Here is a 12,418-nt window from a genome sequence, read left to right on the forward strand (position 1 = left end):
GCAGTTCCCTCCTGCCCCCTCCTCTCTCCCAGGACCCCCTGCACCCTCTCTGGGTGCTGAGCTTTGCAATGCTCAGCTGAGTGACCTGAGCAAGCAGCTTTTCTTTCTGCTTCCCTGGGATCCTGCTGGGAGAGCTCAGGTCAGGGCTGGGCTGGGTCACCCAGGGATGGACACGGACACGGATCCCACCCTTGGCTGGGCCTGTCCAGGACCCTGAGCACACACTCGGGGCCTCAGCTGGGAAACTGCTGCCTGGGGCTCATCCCTGGATAAACAGAGGGCAAAATATCAAGGGGTGAATGCGCTCAGAAGGTGCCAGGTGAGGCAGTGAGGAGCTGGCTGGTCACAGCTGTGGGGAGCACACAACAGGCACAGGCAGAGTTCCTGGGATCACAGAACATCCTGAGCTGGAAGGGACCCCCCAGGACCAGCCAGTCCAACACCCCAAGAATCCCACCCTGTGCCTGGGAGCCTCGTCCAAATCAGACAGAAGCACAACCTGGCCCTTTGTATGAGTTCAGCTTCTTTCATTTCTGGGTTTAAATGGTTTTGAAGCCAGAGACTCCCTGTCCCCCCACCCCTCACAGCCCCGGGCAGGCTGAGGGGCTCTGGGGCAAACAGAACACCCAACACCCCCCAGGCACCCTGACAGGGGTCAGGGGTCTGACAGCCCAAGTTTTCCCTCCCTCTGCACCCAAGTGTCCCTGACTCAGAGGGTCAGAGCTCCTGGTGCCCCAAACCTGGGGAACCCTCACGTTTTCCTTGTTCCATGTCCTGGAGAGGGGAGTCCACAGGCACTGGAACCACCAGGGAGCCTCAGGAAACTGGCACCCAGGGCTTCCTGGTCCCATGTTGATGGGAAATTTTTAGGATAAAACACTTGAATGGTTTCACAATTCCCAGAGCTCCCTGTGGGACAGAAGTGCCTGTTTCCCTTGGATCCAAAGGCAGGGAATGTGAGGAGTCACCCTCTCCTGGCTGAAGCCAAACCACTCCTGGGGCACATTTCTCTGCTTCATGGGGTGCCTCGGTTTAGGAAATGGTGGGTCCTACTCCAGCAGCCTCTTTTTCACTGGAAAAGCAGGGATTTGGGTTCAGCTGCCCCCCTGTATCCCCTGGGTCAGAGGGAGCCAACACAGAGGAGCTCTTGGAGCGTTACAGTGACCAAAACCACCCCAGAACAGCTTCTGACACAAACAGTGGGATGGCAGAAGCCTTGATTTCCTCACCCTTTGGGATGTATCCAGGTGGGATCTATCCAGGGATATGTGAAAGCAAGAAAAGTCTGGGAATAAGAGGTGAAAGAGGAATCTCGTGCGTGCCTCAGCTCTTCCATAAAGTGAGACTTTCCCACTCCAAAGGCCTTCCCAGCATGACGTGGGCATCCAGCTCCTTCAAGAGCAGGCAGGAACAGGAATGCCTGTCCCTGCTTTGGCAGAGCCTGGGGATTGCTGGATTGCTGGACAGGAATGCCTGTCCCTGCTGTGGCAGAGCCTGGGCTTTGCAGGACTGCTGGGCTGATGCCTCTGGGGAAGGATCTGCCACAGAATTCCAGTATCCCAGGTTGCTCCAAGCCCCGTCCAACCTGGCCTTGGACACTCCCAGGGATCCAGGGGCAGCCACAGCTTCTCTGGGCACCCTGGGCCAGGGGCTCCCCACCCTCCCAGGGAAGGGTTTGTTCTGTTTCTGTCTTTCCCTCACTGACATTGGTGCCCATAAATAGACAACCTGGACCCTACAAACACCCAGAGCCTGGTCTGGCCAAGAGCCCAGCCCTGCCCGGGGCAGGAGGCAGGTCCCAGACCTGGAGTTAAACTCATCTGGCTCATGGGCAGCAAAATAAGCAACATTTTTGTTTCTTTTAAACGTCAAATCCCGCAGGACTTGGAGGAAATGGGGGTGTGGCACCTCTTCTTTCCTACCCGTGGAGAAGGAAGGAAGGAGGGAGGGTCACAGACCTGCTGCAGGTGTAGCAGGAGATGGTGAAGTTAATAAAAGAGGGAGATCAGTGCCAACCAGAGTTTCCATAGGCCAGGCATCTGTTGTGCAGACAACGGAAATTCTCTTAAGACTTGGAATTTAAAATTAGAAACTCTCTTAAAAGGAAGGATCCAAAAAAAACCCCATTGGTTTGGAGGCCACTTGCAAACAAACAAACACACAAACAAATAATAAAGCAAAATAAAAATTAAAATCTGGCACTACCTGTTGGGTTGATCAAGTTGTTCCACTCTGTCTCACCTTTTTTAGCTGCTTTGTATTATAATGTTTCCAAAAACACAAAACCAAGGGAATCTGACACACAGAACCCTGCTGAGAACTCAATAAAAAATGAGAATGTTTCATTTCAAAAAGACCAAAGTGTCCATCCAACACTACTGGACTTCTCCCTCCTGAAGCAAAACTGCAGCAAAATCAACTGGATTGATTATTTTATTTTTTTTGTTTGTCCCCAGAGTGGTGTTTGTCAGTCCAGCCACTTTATCCCATCGGATAAAGTTCAGGATGTCAATCCCAGAACAATCAAGGGTGGAAGAGACCTTAAAGATCATCCAGTCCCACCAGCACCACCAGAAGCAAAAATATGACAAAAGTCATAACTTGCAAAGTGCTGATTATGCCAAAGCAGCAGCTCGACTGTCATTTCCAAAATAATAATAATAATAATAATAATAATAATAATAATAATAATAATAATAATAATAATAATAATAATAATAATAATAATAATAATACTTGAAACCCCCAGAAGTTGTCCTGGTGAAAGGGCTTTGTTCACAGGTTGAGGAGCACGAAGAGCAAGGAAATCCCTGGGAAATAATGACTTTTTGCCTCAAGGTTATGACACAAAACCAGACTCTCGTCTCTTCATTGTTTCTTTTGCCCAGGATCTGATGCTCACCCTGATCCATGAGGCACTTCCCTGCCTCCTTCCCGAGCAGGCTCCCTTTGTTTTGGGTAATTTTCCACATCTTCCTTACACTGTGAAATCACAGAATATCCTGAGTCGGAAGGGACCCCCAAGGATCATCAAACTCCAGCTCCTGAAAGGTTTGGTGGTTTTATTTTGCTTGTTGAAACAAGATGCTACATAGCAGTGCCCTAGAGAGGAAGATCTGAAAACAGATTTATCCATCCCTTAAAAATGGACTTCAGTGCCATCCCCCTTTCCAGTGGTGGTCCTGGTTTCAAACAGCCCCATCCACCCTCCTGCAGGAACCAGAACAATGGCCAAAGGTCTGCAGATGAATCACACATCCTCTGTGCCACCCTCTGCAGAAACCTCCCAGCAAAGCACTCAGGAAATCTTTGTCCCACCTCAGGGGGAGTTCTGCTCCCAGCATTCCTGTCCCAGCCCCTTTCCACCTTCCCTGGATGTGGAGCTTCATATCCCACCTTCCCTGGATGTGGAGCTTCATATCCCACCTTCCCTGGATGTGGAGCTGACATCCCACCTTCCCTGGATGTGGAGCTTCATATCCCACCTTCCCTGGATGTGGAGCTTCATATCCCACCTTCCCTGGATGTGGAGCTTCATATCCCACCTTCCCTGGATGTGGAGCTGACATACCACCTTCCCTGGATGTGGAGCTGACATCCCACCTTCCCTGGATGTGGAGCTGACATCCCACCTTCCCTGGATGTGGAGCTTCATATCCCACCTTCCCTGGATGTGGAGCTGACATCCCACCTTCCCTGGATGTGGAGCTGACATCCCACCTTCCCTGGATGTGGAGCTGACATCCCAGACGAGGCCACTCTGCCTCCAGCCTTTGACCTGCTGCTTCTTGCAGGTGAAAAGCTCAGTCGGCCCCAAAACTCTGCATATTTGGGTGCTGCTGTGGCTCTCCCTCAGAACCCCTCCCGTTCTGCAGGGCAGCAGTTGCTGCTCTCTGGGCACACCCAGCCCGAGGTGGGAACTTTATTCCAGTAGGTAGCTCTGGGAACTTTATTCCAACAGGTAACTCTGGGAACTTTATTCCAACAGGTAACTCTGGGAACTTTATTCCAACAGGTAACTCTGGGAACTTTATTCCAGTAGGTAATTCTGGTAACTTTATTCCAGTGGGTAACTCTGGTAACTTTATTCCAGTGGGTAACTCTGGTAACTTTATTCCAGGAGGTAACTCTGGTGACTTTATTCCAACAGGTAACTCTGGTAACTTTATTCCAGTAGGTAATTCTGGTAACTTTATTCCAATAAGTAATTCTGGTAACTTTATTCCAGTGGGTAACTCTGGTAACTTTATTCCAGTGGGTAACTCGATGCCTCCCTGTCCCCACAGAACAGGCTGAGCTGTTCCTGGGGTCGTGGCCCAGGGCTGTGTCTCTGCCATGAACTCTGACTGGGGTCATGCATTTAGTGCTCAGTGTGCTGGGGCTGAATGGGCACTGCACTGACCCCTGCTCAGGAGCCAGGCCTGCAAACGCTGCCCCCAGTAATTAGCAGCCCCTCGTGCTGCTCCTCACAGTGGCCAGGCAGGGCAGCAGATGTCAGGACAGCCAGGGCAGATGGCCCTGAGCCCTGTCCTCTCAGCACTTGGGTGTCACCAGCACTCCTGTTCAAACGTGCTTTCGGTTTCTCTTCTTTGCACGGAATAAACCATCCAGCTGATAATTACTCTTCCAGCTCCTGCCCCGAGGGAGAAGGAAGAGACAGACTCCACTGGGTTTGGATCAGAGCTCTGTGGAGCCCAGGAGCTGAAATGTGGGTCATGGCAACACCGTGACACAAAGAAGAGCCAAACCTCCCCAAATTCAACAGGACAGAGAAGCAAACTGGAATTCTTGGCTCATCCTACCTGGAGAAGGGAAGAAAAAGGAAGCACCTCCAATGAGTACCACTCCCCAAGGTGTTTTATCCTTCAGTCTTCTTTGCAGCTGTGGATTTAAAAGATCATGAAAACCTTGGGGGTTATTTTTCCCTCACAATTTCTTTTCCATCAGAACAGTCCCTGGAAATGAGGACAGAAGAAAAGATGATGTTTTCCTCCCATCTAAAAACAAAACCTGTCTTTTCCATAAAAACCTGTACATTTAGAGAAGCCCAGAAAAGCTGTGGCTGCCCCTGGATCCCTGGAAGTGTCCAAGGCCAGGTTGGATGGGACTTGGAGCAACCTGGGCTGGTGGAAGGGTCAGGGTGTGGAATGAGATGGGATTTAAGGTCCCTCCCAACCCAAATCACTCTGTGATGCCATGACCATTCCCTTTCTGGGAGGGGAACAGTGTATCTTAAACCTTAGCAGCTGCTGAGTGAGAATACACCCCCTTGGTGCAGTGTGAGCCCTCCAGGAGAGAACAGCTGGTTTGTCTGAACCCCCCTTGGGAGGCTCCAGCCTTCAGGGTTATCCCTAAAGAAATGAGGATGGGCTGGAACATCAAAGCCTGAGCCCTTCTGAAACAAGAGGGAACGGCCTCCAGCTGTGCCAGGGGAGGCTCAGGTGGGACAGGAGGAGGAATTTCCTGCTGGAAAGGGTGGTGAGGCCTTGGCAGGGGCTGCCCAGGGAGGTTTGGAGTGCCCAGCCCTGGAGGTGTCCCAGGAAGGCCTGGCCGTGGCACTCAGTGCTCTGGGCTGGGGGACAAGGTGGGGATGGGGCACAGGGGGATCCATGGGCTGGGAGGGCTTTTCCAGCCCCAGTGAGTCTGGGATTTTGGGATTCTGGGGTTATCTAAATGCCTTTGCTGTCGAGATAACAAGAGCTGTGTAAAGTGGTTCCTGCTCCTCTCCGCTGGAGTGTCCCTGCCCTGGCCTGGGGTGGGGTTGTCCTGCTGCTCCCCTGGCTCTCTCCCACTGGTTGTATCCAGCTGGGAGGATTCCAGCTCTCCACGGTGCTGTTACAGAATCTGGGAAGATGAAACACGACTTCTTTTTCCTTTTTCTGGAGTTACCAAGAAGTCTGTGCACACCCACACACCCCTTGCTAAACTCCATGGAAATGAAGATTAACCAGCAAGAGAAGGTACAGCTGGGAAAATAATGGGAATGAATATCATTACAAGCATCTGGATTGAGGGAAAATGAAGATAAGGCCATAAGCCCTTAATAAGGCTGGACATCATAAACATACAGAGGAGATTAGGAGCACAGCAAACCCAGTGTGCACAGAGTGATTTATGTGGGCACAGCACAAGGTGCTGCCACGGCTCTGGGACGGTTCAGGGGCTGACAAATGAAGGAGGAGCTTCCAGGACGTGGAAAAGAAAAGCAGCAAGATTTACTGCCCCCATTCAGCCCCACAAAGGAGCTGGTTCTCGCTGTTTTCAAGGGGGGCTTGGGGGCTAAATAAGTCAAGGCTCCCTCCTTCACTTCTGAGTGCTGCCATTGTTGCTTTTGAAAGCCCCCAGAGCAGTGTCAGCCTCACCCCGTGGCTCCAGCCCTCCTTGCTGGTGCAGATGGCAGCTGGCAGCACCCCGTGGGCAGCAGAGTTATGGGGTGGCCACTCCACCTGATTGATGCTGCCCCTGCACTGGGGGTGGGAGCCCAGCCCCGGGCCCGTTCTGGTGCTCAGCAGGGCTGGGAGAAGCTCTGCTCCCCCCCCTGCCCCTTGGCTTCCCTTCCCCTGCTCTGGGGCCGGGTCCTGGCCCCTGTTTCCAGCAGGAGGGACAGAGCAGGACACTGGGGACACAGAGCCCTCCCCTCCGGGACAGTGACACAAACATTTGCACACTGTGCATTTGGGGATCACAGAATCATTTCAGTTGGAAAACACCTCTGAGATCAAGGAGTCCCACAGGTCCCAGCACGGCCACACCCGCCACTGGCCCGTGTCCCCAGAGCCACTTCCACAGGTTTTTTGAACATTCCAAGGATGGTGATTCCACAGTTTCCCCGGGCAGCCTGTGCCAGGGCTTGGCAACTCTTTTTTGTACAGGATTTTTTCCTGATGTCCAATTTAAACCTCCCCTGGCACAGCTGGAGGCCGTTCCCTCTCCTCCTGTCCCTTGTTCCCTGGCAGCAGAGCCCGACCCCCCCCCCGGCTCCCCCCTCCTGTCAGGGGGTTGCAGAGCCAGAAGGTCCCCCCTGAGCCTCCTTTGCTCCAGGCTGAGCCCCCCCAGCTCCCTCAGCCCCTCCTGCTGCTCCAGCCCCTTCCCAGCTCCCGGACAAGCTCATCCCATTCCAACCCCTCCCATCCTCAGGATGCCACCCTCTAGATCCAGCTGCTCAGGGCCCCTTCCAGGCTGGATTTGGGTCCAGCTTTCTTGTCTGTGTCTCCAGGGAGGTCTCAAAGGGTCACCCTGTGCCCCCTGCCCTGGCACTGGAGGGGTGGGGACCCCTGACTGCAGGGCAGGTCCTGGGGCAGCCCCAGCCCGTGAAACCCTGGGCTGCTCCTCTCCCTCATCCCAGTGGGCTCTGGCAGGTGTGACCTGGGATTGTGTTCACAGATCCTTTCAGGGGACAAAACTCCAAGGAAAAAGGTGCAATTCAACCGTCCAACAGGAGGGGTTTGGTATCAGAACTGTTCATCCACAGCAGCTCGTGTGGGGGGCACGTTGGTCACCCCTGAAGATCTTCCCTTTGGGAGGAGATTTGGGGTTAATGTCACTGATTCAGCCCCTGCTTTTTGCAAGAACAATTAATTTCTGCTGAGCTGTGCTGGGGCATTGCCAAGAAGAGCCTCAGTCTGAGGGCTTTCAGAATTTCTCTGTACCAGCTCAGTGCTTTGCTGCTGCAGCCACCCCTGGACGTGCCTGAGGCCACACCCAGAGCACAGATTTTAAATTTAAGGATTCGGGACCCAAAAGAAGCCAAATTCCCATTATTTTGTTTTCAGAGGACCGGGTTGGCACTGCCAGAGTTTGGTCACACGGGAAACCAGCCCTCTCCAAAATCCCTTTTCCTTTCTGAAGCCCCCAGGCAGCAGCAAAGCCCCTGCCCTGGGAGTTCCACCAGCCCTGCTGGGCTCTGCTGGGCTCCAGGAAGGAGGGGGAGCAGGACAGGGCTTCACCTGCTGCCCCTCGGCCACATTCCCCTCCCCAGAGCCAGACAGCCACCCCCAAACCCTTCCCACTGGTCCCACAAGGTATCCCATTCCTGCCACAGGACCATCATCTCCCCACTCTCCCTCTCTGACAATTAGTTCCTATCATTCACACTGTGCAATCAGCTGTTAAATCCTCATTTATGCTAATTTGAATGTGAATGTGCTGCTCAGCAAAATGTTAGATTGCCATGTTTACAAATATACTCCAGGTATTTGGAAATTTAGATGATACAAAACATACTGCTTAAGCTACTTGGGATGCCAGTTTAAATAACTTAAGCCTATTTATCAGTTATTTAGTGATTCTTTGCACATACTGCTGGTTTCTTCGTGCAGCCCCTTGTCACAATTGCTGGTTTAAAAATACATATATAATCTAATAATTGGTAATCTCAGTGATGGAATTTAATTACACACAGCCTCGACGTGGGTAGCACGATTTAACCAAAACATGTTTTTCTAATCCCTGAAAGTGTCCTTTAAAGTTGGTGCATTTGGAAATGAAGAGGAAAATAACCTCTTTGGCTTAGCTGCACCTCCGAGAACGCAATATGTCCATGCAAAGTGATTTTCCCAAAGCTATTACAGCATAATAAGCTCAAGAATTAGTTTCAAGTGAAAGTTTATCTCATTATGTGCTGTGACCTGTGTGCAGCTCACACTCCCCATCAAAGGCTGAGCTCTTCTAATGGCTTTGCCTCGATGCAGTGGCCAAGGTCGGGCCACTGGGAGCCCCCAGACCTGCTCTGCTGCTGAACCTCCTCCCCGGGCCTGGTGGGGCTGAGCTCGAGGAGCCTCCTCAGCCCAGCACGGGAAAGCTGCTGCTGAGCCCCTGCCCTGGCACCTGGGGCACCGGGGCAGGGCCACCCTGCCCAGGGGGTTTGGTGCTCCAGAGCACCCCTGTGCTTGTGTCACACCAGAACAGGAATGCCAGGATCCCTGGGGCTGGAAAAGCCCTCCCAGCCCATGGATCCCCCCTGTGCCCCATCCCCACCTTGTCCCCCAGCCCAGAGCACTGAGTGCCACGGCCAGGCCTTCCTGGGACACCTCCAGGGCTGGGCACTCCAAACCTCCCTGGGCAGCCCCTGCCAAGGCCTCACCACCCTTTCCAGCAGGAAATTCCTCCTCCTGTCCCACCTGAGCCTCCCCTGGCACAGCTGGAGGCCATTCCCTCTCCTCCTGTCCCTTGTTCCCTGGCAGCAGAGCCCGACCCCCCCCGGCTCCCCCCTCCTGTCAGGGGGTTGCAGAGCCAGAAGGTCCCCCCTGAGCCTCCTTTGCTCCAGGCTGAGCCCCCCCAGCTCCCTCAGCCCCTCCTGCTGCTCCAGCCCCTTCCCAGCTCCCTCAGCTGCTCCTCAGAGGACTTGTGAGATGAGGAATCAGTCAGACCAACTAGCTCATCATTTTCTCTTTGGGAAAACAAGTTGTACTGAATGAATGAGGAGATGAAGCTGCATCAGTCTAGAAACCCTGTGAATTTTCCCTAAAGCTGTAGGTCACTTCCCAGCTCCTGTGTAACCACTGCACACCCTCTGCTCCTGCTTCCCTTTGTCCCTGGATCCATGGAAAACAGCAAGTCCTGGCCTTACCATTCCCTGTGGCTGCTGCATGGCCCAGCACAGCAGCAGTGCCAGCCTGGCCCTGGCACCCTGGCTGCTCCTGCCACCACTGATTCTACAGCCCCAAAGCCTCCAGCCCCGTCCAACCTGGCCTTGGGCACTTCCAGGGATCCAGGGGCAGCCACAGCTTCTCTGGGCAACCTGGGCCAGGGCCTCCCCACCCTCCCAGCCAGGAATTCCTTCCCAGTATCCCATCTAACCTTTCCCATGTATGGCTGCAGACCATGGCATGAAGCACAAGTGTTCTTGGAGCCCAGGGCAGCAGCTTTGGGGGGGGCTGGCACTGCCCCTGCCAATACCCACAGGGGTGGCAGGACCTGCAGACAGCACAGGAGGTTTAAGTGCCAAACACAGGGTTTGTGCCACCTCCCTTCGACCCAAAGTGCACCCAAAGAGGAAAGGAAACATCCCTGTGGACACAGGCTGAGAAAGCTGGGGCTGTCCAGCCTGGAGAAGGGAAGACTCCAGGGAGACCTCACAGCGCCTTCCAGTGTCTGAAGGGGCTCCAGAGGAATGGGAGAGGGACTGTTCCTCAGGAGCTGGAGTGGCAGGACAGGGGGAATGGCTGCACCCTGACAGAGGGGAGGGTTGCCATGAGCAGCAGTGAGGAGGGTGAGGACAAGAAGAACCTCAGGACTGGAGGCTGGAGCCCCCTGGGAGCTCTGCTCTTGCATCGGGACTTTTCCCCCACAGGCAACACCTTGCCTTTGCCAACTGGCCCCGGTGTGACTGTCACCTAGAACTGAATGAGCACCCCTGGCTCCAGGAGCCGGGATCATCCCACTGGGATCATCCCACACCGGGATCATCCCACTGGGATCATCCCACGCCGGGATCATCCCACTGGGATCATCCCGTGCTGCAGCCTTCGGGAGGGCAGAGGCTGCAGGAAGGGCTGAGGGACGAGCAGGGGGAGCAGTGACACAGCTCAAAGGCTGCTGTCACCTGCTGTCCCCACCCTCCCCGGCCCCATCCCCGGGGTAAATAACCATGGAATCACGGAATTGTGGAATGGCCTGGGTTGGAAGGGACCTCAGAGACCGTCGTGGTCCAGCCACTCTGCAGCTCAGGCTCTCCAGTGCCCCACGGAGCAGGACACCTGCAGGTTCCTGCTGCCTGTGCCACCCTCCAGAGCCCCTGGGTCACATCTGCAGCACGAGGTGGCTCGGATTTTCAATATTTCAGATTCCTTTCACGCCCTCCTGGCAGAGCCCCCTCCCTTTGGTCCCCAGTGGGAGCTGTGACAGCCAGGTGACCCTGACAAAGCTACGAGGATTCTGTAAGAGAATCCTCTGCCAGATTCTCACCCCGACAATTGGCATTTTGGTGAAAATACTGGGAAAAAAAATATGTTTATTATTTGAAAGTAGAACCGTCTCCAAGGGAAAAAAAAACCCACAACTTTTTTTTTTTTTTAAAGATGAAAAGTCAGTCATTCAGACGATCTTCAAAGTGCTCGACTTAATCCGCAGAGGGGGCTCGATCTGGCTTTTCTCAGCGCAGATTTCGTCCCCGTTGTTCACACACCTTGAGACAAAGGCGGTGGTTAAGACGGCGAGGGGGGAGGGCCGAGGGGGTTTTTTTGTGCGGGATGCGTAGCAAATTTATTCCGGAGCCCGCCTGAAACGGGCTTCAGAAAATGGATAGAGTGTCTTCGGGAAGAAAAGGCCCCTAAGTAAACTCCGCCGCCATTCAGCAGATTTGCTCTGGCACTTAACAAGTGGGGCAGGAAGAAAGGAAAATCTGTTGTCAGGTTTGGGGTGTTTATCAGCTCCCCTCGAGACACTTGACCCGGTGCCGGGGACCCCCTAATCCGCTGATCTGCATTCGGGGCGGGCCGGGCCGGGCGGGCCGGGGGCTCTTGTCCCCCCGCCCATTGTGTGCCACTCACCTTCCCCCGTCCCCCACTTAATTCCGCTCACAAATTGTGAAATAAGTTGTTTGGGCTGGATTCGGCGGGGGAATTGTCCTCCCTAATGAAACAGTCTGGTCATTATACGGCGGGGGCAGGAAGGTTTAGCGCTCCCAGAGCCCCCGGCCCAGGTTGGGGTTCGGGCCGGACCCGGACAAAGGATGAATGGCCCGGCGCTGGCCCGGCGCTGGCCCACGGGGCTGGTAAACAGCAAACAGCCCGGCACACAAACGGTTACTGCGGGGGTGCAGTGGGTTTAGGGGCTCCTCAATGGCCCGGCGCTGGCCCACGGGGCTGCCGAACAGCCCGGCACACAAACGGTTACTGCGGGTGCGTGTGGGTTTAGGGGCTCCTCAATGGCCCGCGTTTGTAAGGACAAATCCACCGCGCTCCGGACTGTTTGCGAAGGGAAGAAAACCACCGAAAATTAGTTTGTTTTAGGAGTTGTTTCCTTCCTAAAAAAAAAAAAAAAAAAAAAAAAAAAAAGCAGAAGGTGGATTGTGGATTGGGAAGCAAAGGCTCCTGGTCTGGTCAGGAGCTCCTGAGCTGCTTCTCCCCTTTCTCTTTCCAAAGCGCTAGAATAGCCCGATTGAGTTAATTCTCAAATCTCGGGGATTTGCAGCATTCATTTCGACGACTTTTAATACCTGCTGACTAAAACTGTTTCCAATATTTTTTACATTTTTAATTGCATTAATCATTAACTGTAATTATTTAGATTTATGAACTCCTTTGTTCGGCAGCTATGCCTGAACTAGATGGAAACAGCTTGATTTCCAGAGGGCAGGGGGACTTATTTCTCCCGGTGAATGGAACTGAGCAGAAACCCCAGAGCAGGAGTAGACTGGACAATTTTTACCAGGTGATTTATCACCAGAGGGACACTTTAAATCTGGATCAGTTTTATT

Source organism: Pseudopipra pipra, chromosome 2, assembly GCF_036250125.1.
Source record: "Pseudopipra pipra isolate bDixPip1 chromosome 2, bDixPip1.hap1, whole genome shotgun sequence".
NCBI lineage: Eukaryota > Metazoa > Chordata > Aves > Passeriformes > Pipridae > Pseudopipra > Pseudopipra pipra.